The sequence below is a fragment of the Ranitomeya imitator genome, chromosome 6, assembly GCF_032444005.1.
Source record: "Ranitomeya imitator isolate aRanImi1 chromosome 6, aRanImi1.pri, whole genome shotgun sequence".
In the NCBI taxonomy this organism is placed as follows: domain Eukaryota; kingdom Metazoa; phylum Chordata; class Amphibia; order Anura; family Dendrobatidae; genus Ranitomeya; species Ranitomeya imitator.
This window is the reverse complement of record NC_091287.1, coordinates 236,803,639-236,827,700: the sequence shown is the minus strand read 5'-3', so window position 1 is coordinate 236,827,700 and position 24,062 is coordinate 236,803,639.

Genomic DNA, 24,062 nt, shown 5'->3' with positions numbered 1-24,062 from the left:
TGCCACCATTGGTACGGTACAGTCAAAATTTCTTCTGTCCGTTACCTTGATCTGCTCTTTGTCATCGTATTCTGTCATGGCATTTGTGGATTCAGGCACTGCCCTGAATTTGATGGACTTGGAGTATGCTAAGCGTTGTGGGTTTCTCTTAGAGCCCTTGCAGTGTCCTATTCCATTGAGAGGAATTGATGCCATGCCTTTGGCCAAGAATAAGCCTCAATACTGGACCCAGCTGACCATGTGCATGGCTCCTGCACATCAGGAGGTTATTCGCTTTCTGGTGTTGCATAATCTGCATGATGTGGTTGTGTTGGGGTTGCCATGGCTACAAGCCCATAATCCAGTATTAGATTGGAAATCCATGTCGGTGTCCAGCTGGGGTTGTCAGGGGGTACATGGTGATGTTCCATTTCTGTCAATTTCGTCATCCACCCCTTCTGAGGTTCCAGAGTTCTTGTCTGATTACCGGGATGTATTTGATGAGCCCAAGTCCGATGCCCTACCTCCGCATAGGGATTGTGATTGTGCTATCAATTTGATTCCTGGTAGTAAATTCCCAAAAGGTCGACTGTTTAATTTATCCGTGCCTGAGCACGCCGCTATGCGCAGTTATGTGAAGGAATCCCTGGAGAAGGGGCATATTCGCCCGTCATCGTCACCATTAGGAGTAGGGTTCTTTTTTGTAGCCAAGAAGGATGGTTCGCTGAGACCTTGTATAGATTACCGCCTTCTAAATAAGATCACAGTTAAATTTCAGTACCCCTTGCCATTGTTATCTGATTTGTTTGCTCGGATTAAGGGGGCTAGTTGGTTCACCAAGATAGATCTTCGTGGTGCGTATAATCTGGTGCGAATCAGGCGAGGACATGAATGGAAAACTGCATTTAATACGCCCGAGGGTCATTTTGAGTATCTAGTGATGCCATTCGGACTTGCCAATGCTCCATCAGTGTTTCAGTCCTTTATGCATGACATCTTCCGAGAGTACCTGGATAAATTCCTGATTGTGTACTTGGATGACATTTTGATCTTCTCGGATGATTGGGAGTCTCATGTGAAGCAGGTCAGAACAGTTTTTCAGGTCCTGCGTGCTAATTCTTTGTTTGTGAAGGGATCAAAGTGTCTCTTTGGTGTGCAGAAGGTTTCATTTTTGGGGTTCATCTTTTCCCCTTCTACTATCGAGATGGATTCTGTTAATGTCCAAGCCATCCATGATTGGACTCAGCCGACATCTCTGAAAAGTCTGCAAAAGTTCCTGGGCTTTGCTAATTTTTATCGTCGCTTCATCTGCAATTTTTCTAGTATTGCCAAACCATTGACCGATTTGACCAAGAAGGGTGCTGATTTGGTCAATTGGTCTTCTGCTGCTGTGGAAGCTTTTCAAGACTTGAAGCGTCGTTTTTCTTCTGCCCCTGTGTTGTGTCAACCAGATGTTTCTCTTCCGTTTCAGGTCGAGGTTGATGCTTCTGAGATTGGAGCAGGGGCTGTTTTGTCGCAGAGAGGTTCTGATTGCTCAGTGATGAAACCATGCGCTTTTTTTCCAGGAAGTTTTCGCCTGCTGAGCGAAATTATGATGTGGGCAACCGAGAGTTGCTGGCCATGAAGTGGGCATTCGAGGAGTGGCATCATTGGCTTGAAGGAGCTAAGCATCGCGTGGTGGTATTGACTGATCATAAGAACTTGACTTATCTTGAGTCTGCTAAGCGGTTGAATCCTAGACAGGCTCGTTGGTCGATGTTTTTTGCCCGTTTTGACTTTGTGATTTCGTACCTTCCGGGCTCTAAAAATGTGAAGGCGGATGCTCTGTCTAGGAGTTTTGTGCCCGACTCTCCGAGTTTGTCTGAGCCGGCGGGTATCCTCAAGGAAGGAGTAATTGTGTCTGCCATCTCCCCTGATTTGCGGCGGGTGCTGCAAGAATTTCAGGCTAATAAACCTGATCGTTGTCCAGCGGAGAGACTGTTTGTCCCTGATAGGTGGACCAATAAAGTTATCTCTGAGGTTCATTGTTCGGTGTTGGCTGGTCATCCTGGAATCTTTGGTACCAGAGAGTTGGTGGCTAGATCCTTTTGGTGGCCGTCTCTGTCACGGGATGTGCGTGTTTTTGTGCAGTCCTGTGGGATTTGTGCTCGGGCTAAGCCCTGCTGTTCTCGTGCCAGTGGGTTGCTTTTGCCCTTGCCGGTCCCGAAGAGGCCTTGGACACATATCTCTATAGATTTTATTTCTGATCTTCCCGTTTCTCAAAAGATATCAGTCATTTGGGTGGTCTGTGATCGCTTTTCTAAGATGGTCCATCTGGTACCCTTTTCTAAATTGCCTTCCTCCTCTGATTTGGTGCCATTGTTCTTCCAGCATGTGGTTCGTTTACATGGCATTCCAGAGAATATCGTTTCTGACAGAGGTTCCCAGTTTGTTTCAAGGTTTTGGCGAGCCTTTTGTGGTAGGATGGGCATTGACTTGTCTTTTTCCTCGGCTTTCCATCCTCAGACTAATGGCCAGACCGAACGAACCAATCAGACCTTGGAAACATATCTGAGATGCTTTGTTTCTGCCGATCAGGATGACTGGGTGTCCTTTTTGCCTATGGCTGAGTTCGCCCTTAATAATCGGGCCAGCTCGGCTACCTTGGTTTCGCCATTTTTCTGCAATTCTGGGTTCCATCCTCGTTTCTCTTCAGGACTGGTTGAGTCTTCGGACTGTCCTGGTGTGGATACTGTGGTGGACAGGTTGCAGCAGATTTGGACTCATGTAGTGGACAATTTGACCTTGTGCCAGGAGAAGGCTCAACGTTTCGCTAATCGCAGACGCCGTGTGGGTCCCCGACTTCGTGTTGGGGATCTGGTTTGGTTGTCTTCTCGTCATGTTCCTATGAAGGTTTCCTCTCCTAAGTTTAAACCTCGTTTCATTGGTCCGTATAGGATTTCTGAGGTTCTTAATCCTGTGTCTTTTCGTCTGACCCTTCCAGATTCTTTTTCCATACATAACGTATTCCATAGGTCATTGTTGCGGAGATACGTGGCACTTATGGTTCCATCTGTTGATCCTCCTGCCCCGGTTTTGGTGGAGGGGGAATTGGAGTATATTGTGGAGAAGATTTTGGATTCTCGTGTTTCTAGACGGAAACTCCAGTATCTGGTTAAATGGAAGGGTTATGCTCAGGAAGATAATTCCTGGGTTTTTGCCTCTGATGTCCATGCTCCCGATCTTGTTCGTGCCTTTCATGTGGCTCATCCTGGTCGGCCTGGGGGCTCTGGTGAGGGTTCGGTGACCCCTCCTCAAGGGGGGGTACTGTTGTGAATTCTGTGGCAGAGCTCCCTCCTGTGGTCACAAGTGGTACTTCGGCTGATTCTCTCTGTGAGCTTCTGTTGGTGGAGGGAAGTGGTACTGCGGCTTCTGAGTTTCCTCCCTCAGGTGATCTGGTGAGGTCGTTAGGTGCTTCTCTACTTAACTCCACCTAATGCTTTGATCCTGGCTTCCTGTCAATGTTCCAGTGTTGGACTTGCTTTTCCCTGGATCATTCCTGTGGCCTGCTGCTCTGCATAGCTAAGTTCTTCTTGCTATTTGTTTGCTATTTTTTCTGTCCAGCTTGTCTAATTTGTTGCTGGAAGCTCTGGGACGCAAAGGGTGTACCTCCGTGCCGTTAGTTCGGTACGGAGGGTCTTTTTGCCCCCTTTGCGTGGTTTTCTTTAGGGTTTTGTGTAGACCGCAAAGTTACCTTTTCTATCCTCGTTCTCTTAAGAAAGTCGGGCCTCACTTTGCTGAATCTATTTCATCTCTACGTTTGTCTTTTCATCTTAACTCACAGTCATTATATGTGGGGGGCTGCCTTTTCCTTTGGGGTATTTCTCTGAGGCAAGGTAGGCTTATTTTCTATCTTCAGGCTAGTTAGTTTCTCAGGCTGTGCCGAGTTGCATAGGCAGAGTTAGGCGCAATCCACGGCTGCCTCTAGTGTTGTTTGGAGAGGATTAGGGATTGCGGTCTGCAGAGTTCCCACGTCTCAGAGCTCGTTCTATGATTTTGGATTATTTTCAGATCACTGTATGTGCTCTGACCGCTATGTCCATTGTAGTACTGAATTGCCTTTCATTACAACTAATACTAAATAATTATAAGTATTAACTTACATTTTTTTGCAAAAAAATGTATTAACTAAATACCCTGTATTTTTTTCATTTTTTTGAGTAGCACTTGCTTATTTACTGTGACTTTTTAACAACAGAGTATTTTTTACCTCTCTGTGCGTTTTTGTGTCTTCAAGTTCTTTGGTGGTATGAACAGGTTTCTACAGACTTGTTCACTATGCAAGTAATCAATGTGTTTTTGGTTCTATAATTGTTCTCTTGTTTCTACAAGACTGGGGAGTCCACCACTCCTCTGTGGGTCATTTGCATTGTAGCTGTTCCATCCTGCATGTCCACATGTATATTTTTTCTCTCTGAACCCTGCTTATACAGGTACTATTAAGATGATCAGGTTTTTAAATACATCAGATAGGGATTATATACATTAGATAGGACTGCTCTATTATGGGTATACCTTGGCGATTGGTGGAGCAGCTTAACATACATTTTTTTGCAAAAAAAGTATTAACTAAATACCCTGAATTTTTTTCATTTTTGACTAGCACTTGCTTATTTACTGTTACTTTTTTACTACAGAGTATTTTGACCTCTCTGTGCATTTTTGTGTCTTGAAATTATGTCTTGTATTCTAGGTTCTTCAAAGTAGCCACCTTTTGCTTTGATGACTGCTTTGCACACTCTTGGCATTCTCTTGATAAGCTTCAAGAGGTAGTCACCGGGAATGGTCTTCCAACAATCTTGAAGGAGTTCCCAGAGATGCTTAGCACTTGGTGGCCCTTTTGCCTTCACTCTACGGTCCAGCTCACCCCAAACCATCTCGATTGGGTTCAGGTCTGGTGACTGTTGAGGCCAGATCATCTGGCGTAGCACCCCATTACTCTCCTTCTTGGTCAAATAGCCCTTACACAGTCTGGAGGTGTGTTTGGGGTCATTGTCCAGTTGAAAAATAAATGATGGTCCAACTAAACACAAACCGGATGGAATAGCATGCCACTGCAAGATGCTGTGGTAGCCATGCTGTTTCAGTAGGCCTTCAATTGTGAATAAATCCCCAACAGTGTCACCAGCAAAGTGCCCACACACCATCACACCTCCTCCTCCATGCTTCAAGGTGGGAACCAGGCATGTAGCGTCCATCCGTTCACCTTTTCTGCGTCGCAAAAAGAAACGGTGGTTGGAACCAAAGATCTCAAATTTGGACTCATCAGACCAAAGCACAGATTTCCACTGGTCTAATGTCCATTCCTTGTGTTCTTTAGCCCAAACAAGTCTCTTCTGCTTGTTGCCTGTCCTTAGCAGTGGTTTCCTAGCAGCTATTTTACCATGAAGGCCTGCTGCACAAAGTCTCCTCTTAACAGTTGTTATAGAGATGTGTCTATTGCTTGAACTCTGTGTGGCATTGACCTGGTCTCTAATCTGAGCTGCTGTTAACCTGCGATTTCTGAGACTGGTGACTCAGATAAAATTATCCTCAGAAGCTGAGGTGACTCTTGGTCTTCTTTTCCTGGGTCGGTCCTCATGTGAGCCAGTTTCTTTGTAGTGCTTGATGTTTTTTGCCACTGCACTTGGGGACACTTTCAAAGTTTTCCCAATTTTTGGACTGATTGACCTTTATTTCTTAAAGTAATGATGGCCGCTCCTTTTTCATTACTTAGCTGTTTTTTTCTTGCCATAATACACATTCTAACAGTTTATTCAGTAGGACTATCAGCTGTGTATTCACCAGACTTCTGCACAACACAACTGATGGTCCCGACACCATTTATAAGGCAAGAAATCCCACTTATTAAACCTGACAGGGCACACCAGTGTAGTGAAAACCATTCCCAGTGACTACCTCTTTATGCTCATCAAGAGAATGCCAACAGTGTGCAAAGCAGTCATCAAAGCAAAAGGTGGCTACTTTGAAGAACCTAGAATATAAGACATAATTTCAGTTGTTTCACACTTTTTTGTTAAGTATATAATTCCATATATGTCAATTCATAGTTTTGATGCCTTCAGTGTGAATGCACAATTTTCAAAGTCATGAAAATACAGAAAAATCTTTAAATGAGAAGGTGTGTACAAACGTTTGGTCTGTACTGTACATTTTTCCCACCTTCATGTTGCTTTAACCCAAATACTTCAATGTTACAAGGGTAACAGGAGAAAATAGACCATACTATTTGTTGTGCAATTTATCTTGAGTACACCAATACCTCCTATGTGGGGAAAACTACTATATGGACAAATGGCAGATCTTGGAAGGGAAGGGGCACCAATTGAATTCTGGAGCACAATTTTGGAATAGATTGCAGTTGCTATGTCACACTTGAAGAGCCCCTTCACTTTTTGATGAATTCATCTAGGGGTGCAGTTATCAATTTTAACCCTCAGGCAATTCACAAAATGATATAACATTGGGCAGAGTCAATTAAAAATATTTTTTTCCCACTAAAATGTTGCTTTGGGGCCAAGTTTTCCATAGGGATAGGAGAAAATGATTAGTACACATTGTTACTCAATTTCTCATGAGTGTGCCAAAAGCACATATATGGTCAAAAACTACTTTTAAGGTACATTCCAAAGCTGAGAAGGGAAGGTGCGCCATATTGTAATGCAGAGGTGCCAGAACAGCAGAATCCTCCCAGAAGTGACCTCATTTTGCAAACTACAAGTTTCAATGAATTCCTCTAAGGGTGCACACCACAGGTGTGTCAGAGTTTTATACCATTGGGAAGTGAAGGTAAAATAATATTTTTGCAGTACAAACTTTGCTTTAGCCCCAGATCTTATTATGTTTTCACATCAGAAAATGGGTATTAATGGAAACAAAGTTTATGACACCATGTAACTGAATTTTTGACTCTCGGAGAACAAATTTTCATAGAATAGTTTGTAGACTCCATACAAATAGCACTTAAGTGCCAGAAGAGCAGAATCCCCCCTTCAGCTTACCCTATTTTGAAAATGACACTCCTCAGGGAATTTATCTACAGGCGTAGTTACGGTTTTGACTCCATGGGTGTTTGTTGGAAACAAGCAGCAGTGAATGATGCTGAGTAAAAATTGCAAATCTGACACTGTAGTGCTCTAATAATATAGTGACCAGTATATTGTTGTGCCTGTACATTATAGTGCCTATCCATTTTGCCTAGCTCATGCTTCTGGAGACGTGCAACCCATAAATTAAGTGGGTCTTCATCGCTACACTCATGCCAAGGCAAACATTTGGACACTCAATATGGTTTAGGCACATTGTGGGACTCAGAAGGGGGAGGGGTATTTGGATTTAGGAGTGCAGAATTTTCTGGATTTCTGTTTGGGGACAAGGAGACATGGGACTTTTCCAGAGCCTTTGAACTGCCAGTAACATTGAAGCCCCCTATAGTTCCATTGACAGATGACAGACCTGACTAGAAACTTGTTTTTTTTTGCAAATTGATCTGAAGCTTTTATGGGGAACATACTGCACAATATTTTGGATCACATTTATCCTGCCCTCTACACTGAACATTGATGTGATTTAGATGAAACCACTTGAGGGATTTATTCACTAAAATGACACAGCAGAGTTACTCTGTACTTCGTCTGGCCTCTGTTCAGCGGTGTCCTTCTTTTCAGATATGCAACAAGCTGTAATCAACTGCAATTTTATGTATGCTTAAAAAGATGTTCATATAGTAACCTCAGGCACACATTCAGTAGTGAAGTCAGGTTGCAATTGAAAAAAGGGTTTATTTTGTCAAATTCAAATCCAGGATTTCACAGCCAAGGATAAACAAAAGATAATTTTTTAGCAGAAGTGAACATCCCAACGTTTCGGCTTAGTTAGCCTTTATCAAAGGTGCATTCCAGATCGTTATGAAATCTGCATAGTTCAAGACATGAGCATGCGGCTTGTCTCAGGTGAGCTTCTCTACTGAATGTGTGCCCTAGGTTACTATATGAACATTGTTTAGTTTCTTTTCCTCGGTGGCACCAACCTCGTTTACTAAGTGTGCAAATCTAGACCTTTATTTCCAGTGGTTTTGCTTAAAAAGATGGACAAAGCTGAATCATAGGCCAGACATCATCCACTATGTCTTATTCTGACTCTTGACAGAAAGTCTTCCATCTGGGTTCCTTCTGAATCTTGTATTTCAGAGATTTACACAGAAACTCCAGTGTAAGGGCTCTGTGTAGAACGCAGGATAAATGTGAGCCGAGCCTTACTGTGATCTTTGGGAGACAAAATGAACAAATCATTATAGTTCAGGTTGGCACGATTACAGCGATACCAGATTTACATATTTTTTCATGTTTGGCTGTTATCACACACTAAAAAACCCTTTTTTTTGCAAAGCAAGGTTTTTGCATCTCCGTATTTTAAGAGTTATAATTTTTCCATATTTCTTTCGACAGTCATGTGAGGGCTTCTTTTTGCAGGTTTAGTTGACGCTTTCATTGGTACCATTTTCAATCACAAAATATTCTTCATAGCTTTCTATTTTGATTTTTGGGAGTCAAAATGAGCAAAATGCAATAATTCAGGAATTGTTTTTTGGAGTATTTATTTATGCCGTTTACACTGTGGTAAAAGTGATAAGACAACTGTATTATTCAGGCTAGTAAGTTTACAGCAATACCACATTTATATCATTTTATCAAATGTTTTGCAGCTTTTACACAATAAAAAGAATTTTATACAAAATAGTTGCTTTTGCATTTTTATGTATTTCTTTCCAGTGGTTCACTGAAGGGGTTAACTAGTGTGATAGTTTTATAAATCAGATCATTCTGTAAGTGGCTATACCAAATATGTGTATTTTATTTATTTATTGTGTTTTTACATAAATATATGTATTTATTGAATTCATTTTTTTGTTCCTTATTTTCTTTTTTTCTTTATATTTTTACAATTTTTTTAAACTTCTTTTTCACTTTTTTACCTTGTCTCAGGATGGCACAGCAACTTTCCCAACCCTGATTGCTGATCTAAATCTCTGGAATGCTTCTTCATTGCAGAGTATTAGATCTGTGCATTGCACATAGGGAAGAGGCGTATCATCTCCTGCTCTGAGCAGGAGCTTATAAACCACTCTACCTGGGTGATCCTGTGGCCAACTTACGCCTTGGGGTCACCATGGAAACCATCAACACAATTCAATCGCAATCACGTTGTACCGATCAGAGCAGAGAGGGAGCTCCCTCTCTCTGCAACCCAATCGATGGGGCTGTCGCTATTGACAGCAGAATCAGAGGGGTTAAACACTCACAATCAGCGCTAGAACCAATCTTGGGCATTAACGTTAGGTATCAGCTCTCATATAGCTCTGACACCTGCTTTCGATCACATCGGTGCTCGGAGTGAGCCCGAACAATCTTCACATCATACATGTACGGTTTGCGGGAGCTCCCCTTCCACAGCACCATACATGTATGTTGGGATATCGTCAAGGGCTTAAATTATTCAAATCAGAGAAATACTAAAATTTTATAGCTCTTTTTTCTACATTTGTCGAAAAAAAAATTGTACTTTGCATTGCATCATTAGAACAAGAACAGTAGTAAACCCTGAAGTAAAAAAGAAGATGGGGCTTCCTCAAAATAATAATAATATAATCAATATTTCACACATATGTATTTTTTAGGTGTGGGTAAAATGAAAAACAGAAATTCCTCTAATGTTTGTATTTAGGAATTACCGCATTCACCATGTGAGACAAATACCATGACAATTGTTAGTGTGGGTTGTTTCAGATGTTGGTCTACTTATAAAATATCAGTTTTATATTTGTAAAAATGTTTTCCATAATAGTAAAAGCTTTAATGGATTTTTTTATTGTCTGTTTGTGGATCAGTCTATTAGCACTGAAAAGATGACAAATCTCAATGCCTTTATCAGGTCCCAGACTGCCATACACACTCATCAAAACCCCATGATCACATCAGGGGGGTAACTATGGAGTGACAAAGCAATGTCTATGGAATCTATGAAGTAAATTTGCTGCAATTAGAGTTATCTCCGGTTAGAGCAGTGCCCCAGCTGTATAACACAGTTAGCATAGGTAATCCCTATCCCTAATAGACATTTGACATACAACTGTGTGGGTATTGTCCGCCTTCCATGCACAGACAAGGAAAGAGCTAATTAATATTAGGGAAAGTTTTAACATAACTTGAATAAAAAAATGACAACAATATGGCAGTACATCTCATTCTTGAAAAATGACAGCATATTTACAATAATTATAAATAAGAAGGAAATAAATTGCTTTACATGTAGGTGGTCTTACAAGTCAGGTCCCCTTTAACTGTTTACTTAGGAAACAGATGATTCTGAATCATTAAATGATTATGTATTTGAGCATAATATGTACTGAATATTTCTACTTTTATTACTTTTCTATTGCTTGTTCACATGTTCTAATTTGTTGTCTTGCTTTTTTTTAACACCCAAGCAATGTTCAACAACTATACAACTATTTAACACAAGTCCTTCTATGTGAGAGTTCAAATTGGTCTAAGTTATCGCATCAAAATGTCTTACAGATATGACAAATTTGATAGGCCTTAGAATCAGGTCTGTTCCTGAAAGATTGGTGGTCTGCAGACAAATCCAATAGAAAGTAATCTGATCATCTCCCATCTAGTTTTCATGCTGTGATGTCTTAGGAATCCTCCTTCTTAATTTTAGTCTGTGACAGTGTGATAAGACACTAGAAATTTAGTCATCATAGCTGCTGCAAAGAAGATCGGAGAGGGGATTATGCTCTTCTATAACCCTCATATTAGACACGGATGGGCTAGTCACTACTCTGTTGTAAATTCCTAACAAACTCTTCAAAACTGTATTGATGATTTTGCTTTAGCTTGATGAAAAACCTTAGAAGATTATTTGAGGAAATGGTTACCACTCTCTGAAACCAGTTTGTAATGATTGCTGTCACACAAAGAAAGTATTACTGGCACCTAACATTCCCTTTTTAAAATTAAACCTACTGGTTAATGTCAAAGCTTAATGTCAAAATGTAAGTTTTTCAGTGTTTAAGATTTTTTATGTCATATTTCATGTATAAAACACCATGGATTTGGTTATTAGTTGTTGTTGCGTAAACTGCGGAAAATGTGGCAATGCACTGTAAATATTTTTCACATTCCATATTTTTATTTGAGCAGTGTTGTAGTAGTTAAAGAAAATTCTATGCAAAACTTAAAAATAGCCAAATACTTGCCATGATAATGGTCAGATTTCAACATAAGATGGAAAAAAAGAAAACAGTAAAATGAAATACTCACCTCACTGCTCACCTGTCCGACAGCTTCTAGCATCCGGTCCTTAGGGCATCTTCTGTCTGCCATCACAAACTGCATCTTTGGTCTTTTCATTCTAAAATGGACCTTGTGTCCATAACAATGCCTCAGACATCCATGCAGTGCCCATTTAACAGTTTTCAGATGGCCCTTGAAGCATGATTAAGGGCATACTGTCCTTGGCAGCAACACATGCGGCCGCTATGGGACCCATGACTTGGGATGCCCGATATCACTCAAAACTGGGTCCCTCTTCCCTCCATCATCATAATTTCAGTGGTATCTGTATCCTCAGGATGCAGATGCCATTGAGTTGAATGGTGGGTCAGGCACCATTCAGCCTGAACTCATGTGTCTGAGACTCCATGCATGGCAGGCACGATAACACCACTACATTTTGCCTGTACTCTGGAGCCTCAGTACTCACACTGCAGCCCACTGGGGAAATGTGGCAAGGTGAGTGGTAATTTTTTATGTCAGTAATTGTGGAAGCCTTCATACTAATTCGGGAGCTGGCGGGGGTCATAAAACTGAGTGGGGGTTGGTGAAGGTGTTAAAAATGACTTAAGTGTTGATCTGGGCCATAATATTAAGTAGGGGATGGTGGGAGCTATTAGTGGCCATACTAATGAGTGAGAGGCTGGTACAGGCCATTATACTGAATTGGAGACTGATAGGAGCTATAGTACTGTGTGAGGTGCTATGGGGAACTGTGACAACCTCTATGATGAACCCCACCTTGCCACCCTGCCTGACATCACAATTACATCAGAAGGATCACATAGTGTGGTCTCCCCACTTTCGCCAACGTGAGTGACGTTCTGTGCCCCCTGAGGATATGTAAGGGCACCTCGGTTCAATTTTACACAGACACTCCCTGTCCACATGGGCCTAGGAAGGCATGGGGAGTGATAGGATGTGGCCCACGCAGTCACTGATGTGTCACCACACTCTCCTTGACAGGTTGAGAAGTCCTGATCATTAGCACCACTGAAACAAAGCGCTGCCAACCCAGTAAGACTACCACCAGTTCCTCATTAGATATAAGTCTGGTTTATTAACACCTTCATGACCTGAGGCATTTTTGTTTTTGCTCCCCTTTTTCCCAAAGCAATATTTTTTTTTATTTCTTGGTCAATATGGCCATGTGAGGGCTTGTTTTTTGGGGGACATGATCGACCGTTATTGCAATATAATGTAATGTTGCGGGACCAATAAAACCTAATTCTGATGTTTTGACTTTTTTCTCATTACGCCGTTTAGCGATATGGTTAAGAATTTTTTTATATTGATAGATCGGGCTATTTTGAGCCCGACGATATCAAATATGTATATGTTTGATTTTTTTATTGTTTTATTTTGAATGAGGCAAAAGGGGGGTGAATAGAACTTTTATATTTTTTTAAATCTTTAAAAACATTTTTTTTTTTACTTTTGGCATGCTTCAATAGTCTCCAAAGGAGACTAGAAGCTGCCATAACCCGATCGCCTCTGCTACATACAGGCAATGATCAGATTGCCTGTATGTAGCAGAATTGCTGACTTGCTATGAGCAGAAGAATCATGTCAATAACCAATTTGATGTTTGGTTATGGGTGTGCTGGTCCACAGGGGCATTGACTGCAAGCTGATTTGTAATTTTTTCAAAGCATGTTACTGGAGGTTTGAAGCTACATCTCCCAAAACCTATAAAAGATCATAACTTCCCAATGGGTGGTCATTAGGAGGTGGTTTTGTAGCCATGATTTCTGGCCTGACCCCCGTTACACTTGGAGACCAAATACGGTGTTGCTACCTGGCTCCTACTAGCCATGCTATGTTAATTCCCTACCCCAGAGTGCTAGAACAGATCGGACAATGGAAGGAGTTTGGTAGATACCATAGATCTCAAAAATGTAACCCATGTGTGGCTAGAAAGTACAATAAGTCCATATTTGCATTATGAAATCATAGCTGACTCAACAAAGCAGTTAGTCTGCATGGTATCAGCAGGTGATCTTCTTGTAGGAGCTTAATACTGGTTAGCTGGTTGGGGTGTGAAATTCTTCTCTAAAGCTGAAAAGGATACAAATGATTGACATGAAATTATATCTCCAATATTCTTCACAGCCCCTCTATTGAGTTAAGGACTGTAGGAGTCCTCATACCGAGTGGTGTGCTCTGGGGACCCTCATTCTGTATTGGGGTCCTCATTTTGTGTGGTGGCTATTGTACTCAATGGGGAGTTATGTGGGCATTATATTGTGTAAGGGGCTCAGGGACCACAATACTGAGTAGGAGCTGTGGGTCTCCCATGCTGAGTGGAGAGCTGTGGGGGTCCCATACTAAATGTAGGCTCCCAAACTAAGTAGGAAGAGTTTGTGGGCTCCCATGATGAGTAGGATGCTGTGGGGACACTCATTCTGGCTGGGATGCTATAGAGGCCCTCATTCTGTGTGGAGGCTGTGGGGGACCTTATACCAAGTTGGGGCTCTGAGGGACATTATACTGTGTGATGGGCTGTAGTTGCCCTCATCCTGAGTAGGGTTCTGTGTAGTTCTCATACTGGAAGAGGGCATCATTATGACAATTACTACACTTTATTTGTTAAGTGACACTGTGGGGGGTATTTACTGTGGGCATACCATACTCAGTGTGTGTAGGTGTGTATTGGTGGGCACATTTTTGGGTGAATCATACTCTAAAATGCACAAAAAAGGGGTAATGCTGGTGAAAACATTATGGGGCTTCAGTAAGGATTTATGCATTCGTGTTCTCTCCCTCTACTAACCTACCTTTGCCTGACATTGCCATCTCCGTGTGCGGTTCCACCATTACTCCAAAGCAACATGCCCGCTGCCTTGGGGTCATCCTTGATTCTGACCTTTCATTCAGCCCCCACATCCGATCACTGGCTTGCTCTTCTTACCTGCATCTCAAAAACATTTCTAGAATTCGCCCTTTTCTTACTTTTGACTCTGCAAAAACTCTTACTGTTTCACTTATTCATTCTCATCTGGACTATTGTAACTCTCTACTAATCGGCCTCTCTCTTACCAAACTTTCCCCGCTCCAATCTGTCCTGAATGCTGCTGTCAGGATCATATTCCTCACCAACCGTTACACCGATGCCTCTACCTTGTGCCAGTCATTACACTGGCTACCCATCCACTCCAGAATCCAGTACAAAACTACTACCCTCATCCACAAAGCACTCCATGGCTCAGCACCACCCTACATCTCCTCTCTGGTCTCAGTCTACCACCCTAGCCATGCCCTCCGCTCCGCTAATGACCTCAGGTTAGCATCCTCAATAATCAGAACCTCCCACTCCCGTCTCCAAGACTTTACACGTGCTGCGCCGATTCTTTGGAATGCACTACCTAGGTTAATACGATTAATCCCCAATCCCCACAGTTTTAAGCGTACCCTAAAAACTCATTTGTTCAGACTGGCCTACCGCCTCAATGCATTAACCTAACGATCCCTGTGTGGCCTATTTTAAAAAAAAAAACAAAAAAAAAACAATCAGGTTCCTCGCATCATGTTCTCATTCACTTTATGCAGTTAATAGCCCTCTGTGTCGTTACTGCTACATACTTAGACAATTAACTGGTTCATGCAGCTTTACATGAACACCCGAGCCTTACACTATGGCCCGTCCGAATAACTAAAGCAATTGTTACCATCCACCTCTCGTGTCTCCCCTTTTCCTCATAGTCTGTAAGCTTGCGAGCAGGGCCCTCATTCCTCCTGGTATCTGTTTTGAACTGTATTTCTGTTATGCTGTAATGTCTATTGTCTGTACAAGTCCCCTCTATAATTTGTAAAGCGCTGCGGAATATGTTGGCGCTATATAAATAAAAATTATTATTATATTATTATAGTCATGGCCAAAAGTATTGTTCCAGAAAATAAAGTATTTCTAGTAGTTTTATGCCAGGAAAATCTGGATGGTAGATACATATCCCCAATTAAGTTCCATAGAAATTCAAGCTGGCCTATAGGCTCAAGTTACATCAGTGTCAGCGCAAAGTATACATCGACATTTGAACTAAATGAAACACTATGGCAGAAGACCCAGGAGTACTCCACTGCTGACAGAGAGACATAAAAAGTTAGACTGTAGTGTGCAAAATGTATGTGAGTAAGCCAGTATCCTTCAGGGAAAGCGTCATGTGGACAGATAAGATAAAGATAGAGCTTTTTTGGCAAACCACATTATTATTTTGTTTAATGTAACGAGGTCTACAAAGAAAAGAACGCAATACCTACAGTCAAATATGATGGAGTTTCAAAGATGTTTTAGGGTGGTTTGGCTGCCTCTGGCTCTGGGTGCCTTAACTATGCCTTTCAAGGCATCATGAAATCTGAAGATTACCAAAGGATTTTTGGTCGTAATCTAGTGCTCAGTGTCAGAAAGCTGGGTTTGCAGCCTAGGTCATTGGTCTTCAAGCAGGACAATGACCTCAAACATACTTTAAGAAGCATTCAGAAATGGATGGAAACAAAGCGCTGGAGAGTTCTGAAGAGGCCATTAATGAGCCTGGATCTGAATCCCACTAAACACTTGAGAATAATTTTTAAATTGCTGTTGGGAAAAGGCAGTCATCAAATACGAGAGACATGGAGCAGTTTGCAAAAAAAAGAGAGGTCCAAATTTTCAGTTGAGAGGGTTATAAGAAGTGATTGATTGCCATTATTTATTCCAACGGGTGTGCAACCAAATATTAAATTGAGTGTTCCAACAAATTTGTCAGACCCATTTTCAGGGTTTTGTGTGAAATTTTGTCCAAGTTGCCTTTTTTTCTCTGTTTTTTCTTTGTGTTGTTCCAATACGCACAAAGGAAATAACCATGTGTATAACAAAACATGTGTAATTGTGATAATTTTCTGGGAGAAATACTTCATTTTCTAGAACATTTTCAATGAAACCAACACTTTTTGCCATGACTGTGTATTTTTTTCCCATGTAACACTTTTGCTATTTGGCCCTGTGGTTTCAATATACTCCCCTGACAATGAAACCGCTGATAATGCCCAACATAGGACTGCTACTCCAATATTCTACTGAACTAATCATATATACCTTCAGTGATCTTTGAAGTGATCATAGGTTCAGTAGACCTATGAAAGGTTCACACTAAGTAATGTAGAGACAATTCAGACACTGAGATGCAGCTATACTACGTCTGTCTCAAACTGCTTTTCTAATTTCTACAAAGATGAAGCTTTCCATTATCTACAGCACCACTTACTATATAATAATTGAGGTACCTTGCCTGTTTTATCAATTATAACAGCTTATTGATACAATCGCTAAAACACAGATAAATGAGTTACTCGTTCCATTATTTTATATTCTTTCACATTTGAGATTTTTATATTAGTATAAAAACTGTGGGTATTTGCAAAATATATATAGTCATTCATTATGGGCACAATGCATTCCATTTACAAATTTATTGGAGAACGTTATCAAATCAGCACTTTAACATGCATGTTATCTCCTAATTACTAGCGCAGTTTGATGCAGTAAATGACATACACACCGGAGCTGAAAGTCTGTTTTCATTTACACAGACCACCTCCATATCATAGGATTACAAATATCTTTGACTTTGAGTTCATAGTCAAGGTCATATCAATTGCATAATCTTTCCTCCACATCGTGTCCTATAAGTGAAATACTTAAGCGAATATATTGTCTGCACAAGGTCTTGTGATTCATTTCATGCATTATGAGTTCATATCAACTCAAAAACATTTAAGAATTGTAATTTATATTCATAGGATTTAGTAATGGATGAATGTACAGGTAAATATACGTTTCTCTATACACATAAGTGTTTATGTGTGCAGTTCAATGTGAGGGTTTTGTATAGTGTCTAGTCTTCCCTTAGTAAAATATTGATAAGACTGTGATTTGCAATGATTTTCTGTCTTTGCTGATTTTCTCAGTCCGTAGTCAGTTCACATCTCTCTATGATTTGCACACATTCAAAGTCAGAAGAAATTAGGCCAGAGAGGTCTCACTGAAGTCCATAGTGACATGCACATCCCCAGTTACAAGACTGTGCAGTTACAAGTCACCTCATTGCTGTGTCCATTATCAATTTTTTATTAGGTAACTAAAGCAGGCAACAAATGCCATATTCCACTATTATGGATTGCTTAGAAATACACTGTGCAAAATTTGGCTAAAACACAAATATTATATCCATGCTGTTATTTCTCTAATAGAACTATATTGTGTAGGAAATTTAGGACACATTTAAGCAAAAAAAAATATATATATATCAATACTAATATTTAGGATATATATTTGTATAGTAGCTTGCAAAGGTATCCAGGTATTAAATAGAACTGAATACCCACCATATGGAAAAAAGAAGCAGAGCTCACAATCTAAAGAGAGAAGAGGATAAAAAGCAGAGAAGGCATATGATTAATGAGAAAACTTTGAGAACTTCGAAACACATTGAGAGTAAACTGTATGGTCATGTCATACAGCATATTGGAATTATTTGTGGACACAATACCAGCAGTGTATATTACCCAAATCCCCAATTGCTTGATTCTGTATTCAGTGACTTATTCAGACTTGGTTTATTACATTGCACATTTCATGTACCACAGTTCCAATCTATCTTTACCCACCAAATAGCTAAAGACACACATGCAGGGCTGGACGGGCCATCGGGCATTTCTGGCAAATGCCAGAAGGGCTGACGGAAGTCGTGGGCCGCTCGCCAGCTCCGACTCCCCCCCGCTGCCGACTCGTCTATGACGCCGGTACAGTTGAATGCAATGATGGAGGAGAGCGTCAGCTGATGCTCCCCCTCCCATCATTCCCCTCTCTGCCTCTGACACTGCGGGTGCGCGATGATGTCATATCACCGCGCACCTGCTGTGTGACCGGGCAGACTGCAGCTGCTGAGACCGGAGCCGGGAGCAGCACGGGCACAAGGAGAGGTGAGGAGAGTAGTTTTTTTTTAAATATATCAATGAGTGATAACTGGATTGTGGGGCTATTGGGGGACCTGTATTACATTCTATGGGGGGATTTATTACATTCTATGAGGGCTGGCTGCATTGCATTCTATGGGGGCTGTGCTGTATTACATTCTAAGGGGGCTGGCTGCATTACATTCTATGGGGGCTGTGCTGCATTACATTCTATGGGGGCTGTGCATTACATTCTATGGGGGTTGTGCTGCATTACATTCTATGGGGGCTGGCTGCATTACATTCTATGGGGCTGGCTGCATTACATTCTATGGGGGCTGGCTGCATTACATTCTATGTAGGGCTGTATAACATTCTATGGGGGGCTGTATAACATTCTATGGGGGAGGGCTGTATTACATTCTATGGGGGGTTGAATTGCATTCTATGGGGTGCTGCATTATATTCTATGGAGGGGCTACATTATATTCTATAGGGGGCTGCATTATATTCTATGGGGGCAGTATTATATTCTATGGGGAGGTGGGCTGTGTTACATTCTATGGGGGGCTGTATTACATTCTATGGGGGCTACATTATATTCTATGTGGCTGTATTATATTCTATGGGGAGGTGGGCTGTATTACATTCTATGGGGGGCTGTATTATATTCTATGGGGTGCTGTATTGTATTCTATGGAGGGGCTACATTATATTCTATAGGGGGCTGCATTATGCTCCATGAGGGGGCTACCATATATTATATATACAGGGGCTGCATTATAGTAATGAGGGGGCTGCATTATATTCTCTGGGGGTTACATTATACTCGGGGCTACAATATATTCTGTGGGGGGGGGCTGCATTATACTCTGGGGTGGCATCATTATACTATATGTGGGCTGCATTATACTGCTTCGAGGACTATATGAAGAACTATGGGGTGCATTATACTATGGGAAGTGAACCGTACTACATGAATGACAATGGCGGGGCATTATACTACAGTATATGGAGCAGTATGAGGAATGTATTATACTATTTGGAGGACCGAGGAGTATATTATACTATATGGAGGACTGTGGCAGTACATTACACTATATGGAGGACTGAGGAGTGTTTTATACTATGGGGAGTGTAATTTACTATATGAAGGACTATGGGGTGTATTATACTATATGGAGGACAGAGGAGTGTATTATACTATATGAAGGACTGAGGAGTGTTTTATACTATATGGAGGACTGAGCTGCACATTATAATATATGGAGGACTATGGGGTGTATTATACTAAACAAGCAAAATGCTGCCTATTCATCGAGTGATTGGATTGTTTATGTGGGAACAGAAATCCTTGTTCTCAGCAGCACATCACCGGTGTAAACTGTAGATGTGCTGCTGATAACATGATACTGTATGGGGACAGATTGATCTAATTGTGATTGTTCTGGCCCCATCATTCTTTCTCAGTTGGTGTAAAGAGGCCGGGAAACAAGCAAACGACTTCAGTATTGTCGATCACACTCGTTTAGTGGCCTGAGATCAGTGCATGTAAATACAGCAGAAATGCTTCGCAGGGAGACCAGGCAAGGATGATGACAGTTGTAGTTAGCATCTGGCCCCTGGGAATAGTGCTAACTCTACTGCTTTTCCCAGCCGCCAAAGCATTTAATTCTGGTATGTGTAATGATTTTTAGGGTTGATGTCAGCTGCGTAATGTCAGCTGCTATCAGTCCCTGGTGTAAGTAATGGAGAGGTGTCTATCAGACTGCCTAACTAGGTTACAAACATGTTGTGTAATTTTTTGGGGAGTTAGTACTCAATTGTTCCCCTTGGAACACTCTGTTCCTTTTGATATTGTTGTCCTTGGTGATTTTATATTGAAATAAAGATTTATAAAATAATAAATTATTATCATATGGTTCTCTTCTTGCGGCTAAGTTAATTTAAGTCCGCGTTTGGTATATATCTGTTTTTGAAGTGCCATAGTTGTTTACATCTTGTCATATTTTGGTATGTAACAGACTGGAGCAGTCTGAGGCAGAAGGACGGGTGAGTGGCCGTACAGCCTGAGGTGATGTAGGTCCTAGATAGCGAGATATAGAAGGAAGAACAGCCTTTAGCTAACGTGCCAGAGAGCGAAGCACAGGAATGTGACAACAGTGGAGAATAGCTGGGACTGGGCTACATCCCTGATTGAGCATAGACACCGGTAGCCAGAAGACGAGGCTTTTGTGGGACATTAAGACACATAGCAGAAATCGGCAGGACAGCTGGATTATACATTACCTGTTCGCCCTAACACTCAGGAGACATAGTGACACATAGAGCCCGGGTCGTGATAGGGACCCTGTAAAAAGGCTCGAGTCGCCTGTCATACGGGTTTGTGTTCCATGTCAACAAAGGACAGAGATAACTGAGAGGACCTTGGTACAAAGCCATAGGCATTAAGGGACTATAACAACTCTAGAAGAAAGGCTTTTATTTCCGCCTGATACAGCTGGACTCTGAACTCGCTTCCAAGCTGGCCAGACCCTGCCTGTACTTGTGATCTGGTGCCCTGGACTGTGGCTACCTGCTACCATCAGTAAACCAGGTAAAAAGACTGCACAACTGTGTCCTTCATTTTTTACTGCACAACTCACCATCCTCCATCTATTCACCGGAAGCCCAGGGAACTTACTTCACCTGTGGGAAGATATACCATCTGGTTGCCATAACATCACCCCAAAGGACCCCTTTAAGCAGCATTGGTCATCCCTGACCGAACACCACAGGTGGCATCACGAACATTTATTATTTTACAAATCCCTTTAAAGGCTATCCCTTTAACATGGGCACCCAGGGCCACAGACCTGGTCACCGCCGCCGTGATACATCCCTTTAAGTAACAGACCCGGTACCGAGTACTCCACTGCCCTGAAGGGCGACCCATTTGCCTCAAAAGGTGGTGCAACAAAATATTAAGTTAGGCTACTTTCACACATCAGGTTTTTGGTTTCAGGCACAATCCGGCAAATTTGCTTAAAAACGGATCCGGTGTAAATAGTGAAAAAAACGGATGCAAACTGATGCACCGGATCCGTTTTTTAGCTGGATCCGGTTCTATGTACTGCGCATGTTTTTTGAGAGAGAGAGATTTTTCCATGCCAGAATCAAAAACAAAGCTTCTGGGCATGCTCAGTGTGGAAAAAAGGGATTCGGTCGCCGGAAATGTTCTTTCACACATCAGTTCTGTGCGTTTATTGCCGGAAACGTCCCTTCAGGCTTTTTCGCTGGACACAAAAAACGTTGCAGGAGATGTTTTTTGTATCTGGCAAAAAAGCCTGAAGGGACGGATCCGGCACAAAACGGATGAAACGCATGTCCTTCAGGCACAATCCGGCAGTAATACAACTCTATGGGGAAAAAATGGATCAGACATCAGAAAAAAACTGATCCAGATTGTGCCTGAAACTGCCGGATTGTGCCTGAAACCAAAAACCTGATGTGTGAAAGCAGCCTTAAGGGTACTATCATTTCTGTCCAGGCCTATTTCATGAGTTTTATTTTTTTTGTTATTCTGTGGAAGCATGGTTGAAAAGCAATGTCTGACTTTCATTTGTTCATTTTCATAGATTTGTAATTTATTATTACTTTTGTCAGATACAAATTGTTTCTGTATTGAGGGTTTTTCTGTCATTAAACGAGGGGTAGCAACAATTTTGACCACGTGTATCTATTTATTGCATGAAATTTTTCTCACATGTTTTTCTCTCAATTCCCCCACCTCTGTATATGCTATGATTTTAATTATTTGTTGTTGTGTCTTATATGTTATTAATTAACCCCTTAAGCCCCGAGGGTGGTTTGCACGTTAATGACCGGGCCAATTTTTACAATTCTGACCACTGTCCCTTTATGAGGTTATAACTCTGGAACGCTTCAACGGATCTTGGCGATTCTGACATTGTTTTCTCGTGACATATTGTACTTCATTTTAGTAGTAACATTTATTCGATATAACTTGCGTTTATTTGTGAAAAAAACGGAAATTTGGCGAAAATTTTGAAAATTTCGCAATTTTCCAACTTTAAATTTTTATGCCCTTAAATCACAGAGATATGTCACGCAAAATACTTAATAAGTAACATTTCCCACATGTCTCCTTTACATCAGCACAATTTTGGAACCAAAATTTTTTTTTGTTAGGGAGTTATAAGGGTTCAAAGTTGACCAGCAATTTCTCATTTTTACAACACCATTTTTTTTTAGGGACCACATCTCATTTGATGTCATTTTGAGGGGTCTATATGATAGAAAATACCCAAGTGTGACACCATTCTAAAAACTGCACCCCTCAAGGTGCTCAAAACCACATTCAAGAAGTTTATTAACCCTTCAGGGGTTTCACAGGAATTTTTGGAATGTTTAAATAAAAATGAATATTTAACTTTTTTTCACACAAAATTTATTTCAGCTCCAATTTGTTTTATTTTACCAAGGGTAACAGGATAAAATGGATGCCAAACATTGTTGTACAATCTGTACTGAGTACGCTGATACCCCATATGTGGGGGTAAACCACTGTTTGGGCGCATGGCAGAGCTCGGAAGGGAAGGAGCGCCATTTGACTTTTAAATGCAAAATTGACAGGAATTGAGATGGGACACCATGTTGCGTTTGGAGAGCCACTGATGTGCCTAAACATTGAAACCCCCCACAAGTGACACCATTTTGGAAAGTAGACACCCTAAGGAACTTATCTAGATGTGTGGTGACCACTTTGACCCACCAATTGCTTCACAGAAGTTTATAATGCAGAGCCGTAAAAATAAAAAATCATATTTTTTCACAAAAATGATCTTTTCGCCCCCAATTTTTTATTTTCCCAAGAGTAAGAGAAGAAATTGAACCTCAAAAATTGTTGGCCAATTTGTCCTGAGTACGCTGATACCCCGTATATGGGTGTAAACCATTGTTTGGGCGTATGGCAGAGCTCGGAAGGGAAGGAGCGCCATTTTACTTTTCAATGCAAAATTGACTGGAATTGAGATGGGATGCCATGTTGCGTTTGGAGAGCCCCTGATGTGCCTAAACATTGAAATCCCCACAAGTGACACCATTTTGGAAAGTAGACCCCTTAAGGAACTTATCTAGAGGTGTGGTGAGCACTTTGACCCAACAAGTGCTTCACAGAAGTTTATAATGCAGAGCCGTAAAAATAAAAAATCATATTTTTTCACAAAAATAATCTTTTCGCCACCAATTTTTTATTTTCCCAAGGGTAAGAGAAGAAATTAGACCACAAAAGTTGTTGTGCAATTTGTCCTGAGTGCGACGATACCCCATATGTGGGGGTAAACCACTGTTTGGGCGCATGGCAGAGCTCGGAAGGAAAGGAGCGCCATTTGACTTTTCAATGCAAAATTGACTGGAATTGAGATGGGACGCCATGTTGCGTTTGGAGAGCCCCTGATGTGCCTAAACATTGGAACCCCTCACAAGTGACACCATTTTGAAAAGTAGACCCCTTAAGGAACTTATCTAGATGTGTGGTGAGCACTTTGACCCAACAAGTGCTTCACAGAAGTTTATAATGCAGAGCCGTAAAAATAAAAAATCTTATTTTTTCACAAAAATGATCTTTTCGCCCCCAATTTTTTATTTTCCCAAGGGTAAGAGAAGAAATTAGACCACAAAAGTTGTTGTGCAATTTGTCCTGAGTGCGACGATACCCCATATGTGGGGGTAAACCACTTTTTGGGTGCATAGCAGAGCTCGGAAGGGAAGGAGCGC